The sequence below is a fragment of the Urtica dioica genome, chromosome 7, assembly GCF_054948205.1.
Source record: "Urtica dioica subsp. dioica isolate 48M chromosome 7, U.dioica_male_clone48M_v1_H2, whole genome shotgun sequence".
In the NCBI taxonomy this organism is placed as follows: Eukaryota; Viridiplantae; Streptophyta; class Magnoliopsida; order Rosales; family Urticaceae; genus Urtica; species Urtica dioica.
This window is the reverse complement of record NC_142762.1, coordinates 27,506,696-27,514,752: the sequence shown is the minus strand read 5'-3', so window position 1 is coordinate 27,514,752 and position 8,057 is coordinate 27,506,696. Positions and strand designations below refer to the sequence as shown.

The window sequence follows — 8,057 nt, the reverse complement described above, 5'->3', positions numbered from 1 at the left end:
TGCATCCAAAATTCTCCACTGAGAATCTCCTACGTCTCCTAATAGAGAAAGAACACATTCTCTCTCGGGTCACTCGATCCTAGAGTCCCGATACGTCGCTGAGGAATCCCCCGCGCTCTGTCTCTTATGTTGAGCACACCTTCCAGGCTCCGTGCCTCACACGGCGTATACATACGCTTTGAACTACGTTAGTACTTGATCCCGCAATGCGGGTATATAGGCAGCTCACAAGAAGCACAGTCACACCCCTCATTCACCCCCTTCTCTCCTCAGAGAACACCTCCGACTGGAGAAACCTCAACTCGAGACTTTCGAGTTCACATCCTTGGCACGGGTGTGGCCACTTGGTCCGGCCTTGGGTCGAACCGCCCGAACCTTTAAATCGTTGTTCATTTTCGTGCACAACAATGGGAAACAAAAATGAATTAACAAAAGAAGTGGGGAAAGTTAAGAGGCCCAAAAGCTATATTAAAGTTGTTCAGACAAATTTAGACCGGTTTTAAAAATAAAAACTAGACTAGACCGTTACAAAATAGGTTAAAAATATGGACCAGACCGTTTTTCTTAAAAACCGTTTAAAACTTGATCGATGGTTTAAAAATAATCGAATTGGTCCGGTTCACGGTTTAAACAATTTTTTGTATAACCCTACCCTATCTAAGTCCCTTCCGCTAATCTTAAAGTAATAGTGTCGATAATCAATCTATATGGAATCATCTATTAAATGAGTGGTCAATAACTATATTTAAGAATGGATGAATTCCATATTTGTTAGCCCTTATCTACACTCCTCATAAGGTTTCATTAGTTGTGAATAAATGAAAGCTTGATAATATGAATTTGAAATCCAATGCCAAATATGGGGCAAGGTTATGTGCATCCACTCGCGATCTCCCACCATAGTCACTCTCGGGGAAGAAGTTAAAGATATACCGAGCCTTTAGATGTTGTTATTATTTTTGTATGGCATAGTTTATTTGGAAAAAAAATTATAATAGAGTTGTTCAAGTCGGAGCGTCTACAAGTTGTTCAAGCAACTTATGCAACATGTAGTCAGGGCAGTTGCGTCTTTTTCCTAAAGTGGAAATCATGTAACTACCACGTTGGTTAGTTACCATTTACTTAGAGATGTAATCTCGGATCTTTAGGGATTCGATTGATGTTATTTCTGCGTAGGGTTTCAAAACCTGACCATATATAAATCCACCTAAGGTTTGTATCTCTTGTCAACGAGGTTTTTCGACTGTTTGGCTATCCACGGAACCGTATTTTCTTTGCATGTCTTCTCATTCCAGAGAACTTCATCGACAACAAGCATTGATTAACTCAGAGCTTTTGTATCGTCATACTAAGCTTGAGATCGTGTGTCGCATAGGTGTGCTATTGATCTTCGGTGCAAGATCGGATGTAAAACAGGGAGAGGAGTCACTGGTTCAAGGCGGGCTTGAATCCATACCCACTGGAGATAACCATTGAAGAGAGGTGTTAGCAAAAAGGAGTTTTGTCTAACTTAATATTCCTATAATCGTGTTTTATTGAGATAGTGGATTGCTACTACTCGGATGTCACAGTCCCTCTGAGTAGGTTGTTATACCGAATAGGGTTACCAATTTGTTTGTGTTCTTTACTGCTTTCATTTGATTGTTTGTATCCATAGCGTCGTATCTAATCTGCTTAAAATAATCAATTGTTCTACAAGTTGCTTAACCTAAAACTTGAACAACCATCTTAATAGCGTTAGTTAATTTCACATGTCACATGAGAGCGTACACACAACTCTCACATACGCATTGCCATTAGTATTGGTTATACTTACGGGTGGAGCCACCTTAGGTCCAGGTGGGGAAAATGTCCACCATCCTCCCCTAAAATTTTAGAAATTGTAATTTTTACCCTAAAATTTTTAGTATTTTTTTATATTTTTGGCCCAAATTTATATTTTTTTTTCAAATTTGCTCATATGAATATTTTTTTCTTCCAAATCTGCCCCCTGACTTGAATTTCTGGCTTCGCCACAGATTATACCATAAAATTTTCGTATTGTTTAAGTGGGCAATAAAAGAGATTACCTATTGTATACTTATCAATAAATGATAACATCCCTAGAACGTTAATACTATAAATATATGAGAACCATAATAAATTTAACAAAAAAATAACAATTATTTAGTTTAGAATCTTCACAATGTCCAAATTATAAACTTGTTAACTCTAAGATCACCATTGTAGTCTGCTGAACCGGTTCTCTTTATGAATGGGGACTTGAATATAGGCTAACTCTAAAATACTTGTAAAGTTTTAGTTTTTGGATTGGTCGACCTTTTATTCACATTTTTATAGCCTTAGAAAAAATATTTCTAGAGAGGAATAGAAAAAGAGAGACAAAAATGTCAACTTTTACGATGTGTGTTGGTTTGTTGATGTCGTAAATCACAAGTCCTTGAGCACCTATATATAATTTTCCAAAACCCTAAGATCAACACCTACACAACATGAAGTCACCCAAAAACATAAAGGAAGTACAACGACGGGTTGTGTTACCTCACCGAGCTACTTAATCTCGTTGTCTAACGGCATGAGCATCTATTTCAATTGCAGCAAGCTCAAAGAATATTTGAGTAGACCACCCATCTTATTAAAATTCAAGGAGAGCCGTTCGAGATCTACCTAACGATGTCCGAACATGATGTAAGCTTGAAATTCACCAAAATTGAAGAGAAAGTTTAGCATCCCATCTACTACACTAACCGAAGACAAATCAAAGCAGATCTTGAGAAACTCACTTCCACATTGTTCACCATATCTAGAAAGTTAAAGGACTACTTTTAGGCGCATTCAATCATATTGCTTATTAACTTTCCGCTCATATGCAAGTGCTTCACAAGCCTGATGCGTCTAGTCTTCCGATGAAAGTGGTCTATCGAGCATACCCAATACAAAATCCACTGTCAACCCAAAGCTCTTATTTCTTTGGTGAATTCATGCCGACTAGTCAAAAATCTTATATGGGAACTGTACGTAAATGGAGCGACAAATGAAGGGGTCGCAAATTGGCATCGTACTGTCGAGACCAAATGACTACCTAATAAACATTTCTTTGAAATTTACTTTCACAACTTCAAATTACAAAGCATGATATGAAGCAATTATACACGGATTAAAACTTGCTAAAGATTTAGAAATCAGAAGATTAAAGTTTATATAGACTCGCATTTAGCAGTTAACTAAATGAAAAATGAATTTCAACTAAATAGGAAAAATGGTGCAGTATGCGACGAGAGCTCGCCAATTTGGAGGCCTTAAAAAAAGGCAAGGTTGGCTAGGTACCGAGGAGCGAGAATATTCATGTTGTCGCCCTAGAAAAGTTGACAGCACACAACTCGTCTCTAGTCAGAATGGTTCCGCTAACCAAAATAGAATCTCCACCTGAAAGAAGATCTGGTCCATTTTGTGGGGAAAAAATCTACTTGGATTACTTCAATCATCAATTTCCTCAAAATTGGTGACTGACTTGATAGATCGAAAGCAACGAGCCTCATTCCAAGTTGCGTGTTAAACCTTAGAATAGGACGCTTTTTACAAGAGTGAATTCTCCAGGCCTCAGCTCTAATGTTTAGATGAAAACGATGCCGAGTACACCGTCTGGAAAGTATATGGAGGTATATGCAAGAACCACGTGGAATGACAATCTCTTGGTTAGAAAGTCCTCCGACAAGGCCTTGCGAACACTAAAGCTGACGCCCAAATATGTTAAAACTTGCAAAAGTTTCCATATATCTGTAAACATCTCGAGAACTCTCACCACCAATCACCACACTCTCTTGTCTTATTGCGTTCACAGAATGGGGTATAAATCTAATCGGATCCTTAACCATATGAAATACAGTTGTAAGAGTTGAGCTGCTGGGCAAGACAACTTCAAACAAGATTGAAGGTCTTATAGAAGTAGCAACTGTGAATCGCCTTTCTCTTTGGTATATGGTTCCGACCCCATCATTCCGGCGTATGTAAAAATCCCAACTTTACTATGTGTGGTTACTCAAAAAACACTCATCCAACAAGAAGTCTAAAGACGTACGTGATCACCCCATGACCTTATTATACAGCACTCAATTTTTTTCATTTGACTATATTCGTCGTACTCAAGGACAACCGTGCTACTTATATTGTTGTGCTTTGTTTATCGTGGAACCATTGCGGTAACATTTTTGGTTGTCCATATATATATATATATATATATATATATATATATATATATATATATATATATATATATATATCACATGATCTGACGTACGTACCAATCCAATCTTTATTTTCTAGAACATCTTTAACTCCGGGTTAATTATTTACAAATATTGTTGGCATCTAGGTGGAAGGATAAGTACATGATCTGTGAACTGCTATGATCTCATAATTAAGAAAACGAAATCCCGAAGAATGCTCCATTAATCACCCATTAAAATATATATCCTTTTTCAAGAGTAATCCACGGATACGTACCATTTTTATATCAAACTTCATAATCTTTATTAAAAAAAAATTCTTTTTTTTTAAGAATCAAACTTCTTAATATCATAACATAATATTGGTTAACTTTTCAAACACAATTTTCTTAAACTAATAATAACAAAATCATGACAAGCTACAAATAGACTAGTCACGGATTAGGATAAATCTCAGGAGATCCCTATAAATTTCTTCTCCTAACTTTCTGCAAAGCCCACATGGAGATATCCACGTATACACAACCACACGAAATATTAATATCGAAAGCCTTAGTCAAGCTCTTATCTCAAATCCACGCTAGAAAGAAACCGAGAAGGGGTTTTCTTTGATCTCCCAATCACCCAAACAGAGAGAGAAGAAATGGAAGAGCTGAAGCCGAGGCCGGCAAACTCGCCCCCTCAGACCCCGCTGGGCTTCCTGGACCGCGCTGCCACGGTGTACGGCGACTGCGCGTCCGTCGTCTACGGCGACAAGACGTACACGTGGCGGGAGACCCGAGAAAGGTGCCTCCGCGTGGCGTCGTCGTTAAGGGCGATGGGGATCGGCCGCGGCGACGTGGTATCAGTAATCGCCCCAAACGTGCCAGCGATGTGCGAGCTCCACTTCGCCGTCCCCATGTCCGGCGCCGTACTGAACAACCTCAACACCCGCCTCGACGCCCGAACCCTCGCCGTCCTCCTCCGCCACTGCTCCTCCCGCCTCCTCTTCGCCCACCAAGACTCCGCCGATCTCGCCCTCGCCGCCCTCGCCCACACCTCTCCCCGCCCGGACCTCGTCCTTATCTCCGACGACGCCGGCGACGGCTACGAGAGGATGGTGGAGAGCGGCGATCCGGGGTTCGAGTGGATCCGGCCGGAGAGCGAGTGGGACCCAATCGTGCTGAACTACACTTCGGGGACGACCTCGTCTCCGAAAGGGGTGGTCCACTGCCACCGGGGGATCTTCGCCATCACGATGGACTCGCTGGTCGAGTGGGGTGTCCCCAAGCAGGCGGTGTATCTCTGGACGCTCCCGATGTTCCACGCCAACGGGTGGAGCTACCCGTGGGGGATCGCCGCCGTGGGCGGGACCAACGTCTGCCTCCTTAAGTTCGACGCGGAGGCGGTGTTTGCGGCGATTAAACGGCACGGAGTGACCCACATGTGCGGCGCCCCGGTGGTGCTGAACATGCTGGCGAACGGCGGGGGGGCGTTGGGGAGGGCGGTGCAGGTGATGACGGCGGGGGCGCCGCCGCCGGCGGAGGTGCTGGCGAGGGCGGAGGCGCTGGGGTTCGTGGTGAGCCACGGGTACGGGCTGACGGAGACGGCGGGGCTGGTGGTGTCGTGCGCGTGGAAGCGGGGGTGGGACCGGCTCTCGCCTGGAGAGCGGGCCCGCATGAAGGCCCGGCAGGGGGTGGGGACGGCGGGGCTGGCGAGGGCGGCGGTGGTGGACCCGGAGACCGGGGAAGAGGTGGCCCACGACGGGGCGAGCCTCGGGGAGGTGGTGCTGCGCGGGGGCTCGGTCATGCTCGGGTACTACAAGGACGCGGAGGGGACGGCGCGGTGCATGAGTCCCGACGGGTGGTTCTACACGGGTGACGTGGCGGTGGTGCACCCGGACGGGTACATGGAGATCAAGGACCGGTCGAAGGACGTGATCATCTCCGGGGGAGAGAACATCAGCAGCGTCGAGGTCGAGTCCGCCATTTACGGGTTTCCGGGGGTGGACGAGGCCGCCGTGGTGGCCCGCCCCGACGACTTCTGGGGGGAGACCCCTTGCGCCTTCGTCACGCTCAAGGGCAACGCGGATTCGACGGAAGATGAGATCATCAGGTTCTGCAGGGAGAAACTGCCGCACTTCATGGTGCCCAAGACGGTGGTGATCCGGGACGAGCTCCCGAGGACATCCACCGGGAAGATCCAGAAGTTCGTTCTCCGGGAGATGGCCCGGAAGATGGGGCCCACGAGCCACCGTCGGAGCAGGGTTTGATGCTGCAACATAGCGGCCAAACTGATTGTGATTTGTGGTGTGTGATGTTTTCCAGTAATATTGTATTACATGTGAAAATCTGTACAAGTGTGAGATGAAATAAAATGATTGATGGCTATGAAGTCAATCATGTGAGTTTTTTTCTTTTCTCTTACTTACAATTTTTAGTGACCCCATTAATTCTTGGTCTGGCAAATTTTGCATACCATTTATAATGTCATTGTTTTTCTTTCTCGTTTTTCTTTTTTTAAGATAATGAGGGGCCCATTAAATTTATCGTATGTCATTGTGAACACAGAGAAACCGTACTGATATATCTCTCTAGTAATAGGTATTTAACTTTACGGAACACATATAGTACACGTGCCAAGACCATAGCCTTATCTACATGTGTCGCATATCATATTTTGTAATAAAATATCATACGTTACGATTATTCTTCTGATTTTTAGAAATATCACGTGTATTACTTATATCATAGTTATATTTATACACTGAACTCATTTATATATCAAATATATCATTTAAACTAAAATTTTATTGATTTTGATTTATTTATCCTAAACGATATCACATATTTATATTTTTTTATGAAGAAAATGAAATATATTAATGTATACTTACCATTTCGTGATTCTCAAAGATTAAAAATAATAATAAATAAAAAAATTAGTGTGGAGACGGAATAAAATCGTATCGAACACATTTCACACATTTTTTATATTCGAAAAACTCACAAAACTCCAAAGTCATCGTCATCGCTCTTTTTGGACGCCGGAGCCAATCTCCAAACTCATCGTAAGATGAAGGAGACTTTTTTTATTTTTTTTTTAAATAAAATGAAAAGTAAATTGAGATACATTTTTTTATATAAAAATGAAAAATAAATAGAAGATCTTATTAAAGGTATTATGTGCATTTAATATATATTTTTTAATTAAAAATGATGAAAACGGTTATATTTGATTCAATACACTTTTATAGGGTATCATGCTATAAATAGTAATCTGAATGGATACATATGATATTTTTGGAAATTGTGGGAATAATTGCAACATTTTGATTAAACACAAGGAAATGAATAGATATGATATTTTCCCTTATCTCAATTCATTCAAATTTCTTTCAAGGCGGTAGTGAGAACTCCTTCAAAAACTTTGTTATCTCAAATTACAGTAATCTATTATATCATATTAATACTTTTGGCTAAATTATTTGAGAAATCTGTTTTATTATGTTATATGCTCCTAATTATCCAAATTAAATCTTTAATATTACATAAAATAAAATGTGTTATTCATATAAATTGCATAAGTCCGAGAACAGAAAGGATCTGGAACCGAGCCCGAGTCAAATAGGCCTGAGGGTTCATGAAAGTTAAGGAACGATCCATGTTCATAAGTCAAGAACAAACCATATTAGGTAGAACTTCGGAGAGAATAGAAGATTGTAGGTCAAATACTAGTCAAAATCAATGTTTGTGTCGATGGTCCAATAAATCGAAAATTGCGATGACCGATGGAAATTGCGATGAAAATAATATGGAAATTTGAAAAAATTGTGTCGACGAAACCGGCGAT

At 41.6% G+C, this 8,057-nt stretch overlaps 1 pseudogene; it reads left to right on the top strand.

The window, feature by feature from the left end:
- The first annotated feature begins 4,583 nt into the window (after positions 1 to 4,583).
- LOC149390627 (2-methylpropanoate--CoA ligase CCL4 pseudogene) lies at positions 4,584 to 6,709 on the top strand (annotated as a pseudogene).
- Positions 6,710 to 8,057: the final 1,348 nt, after the last annotated feature.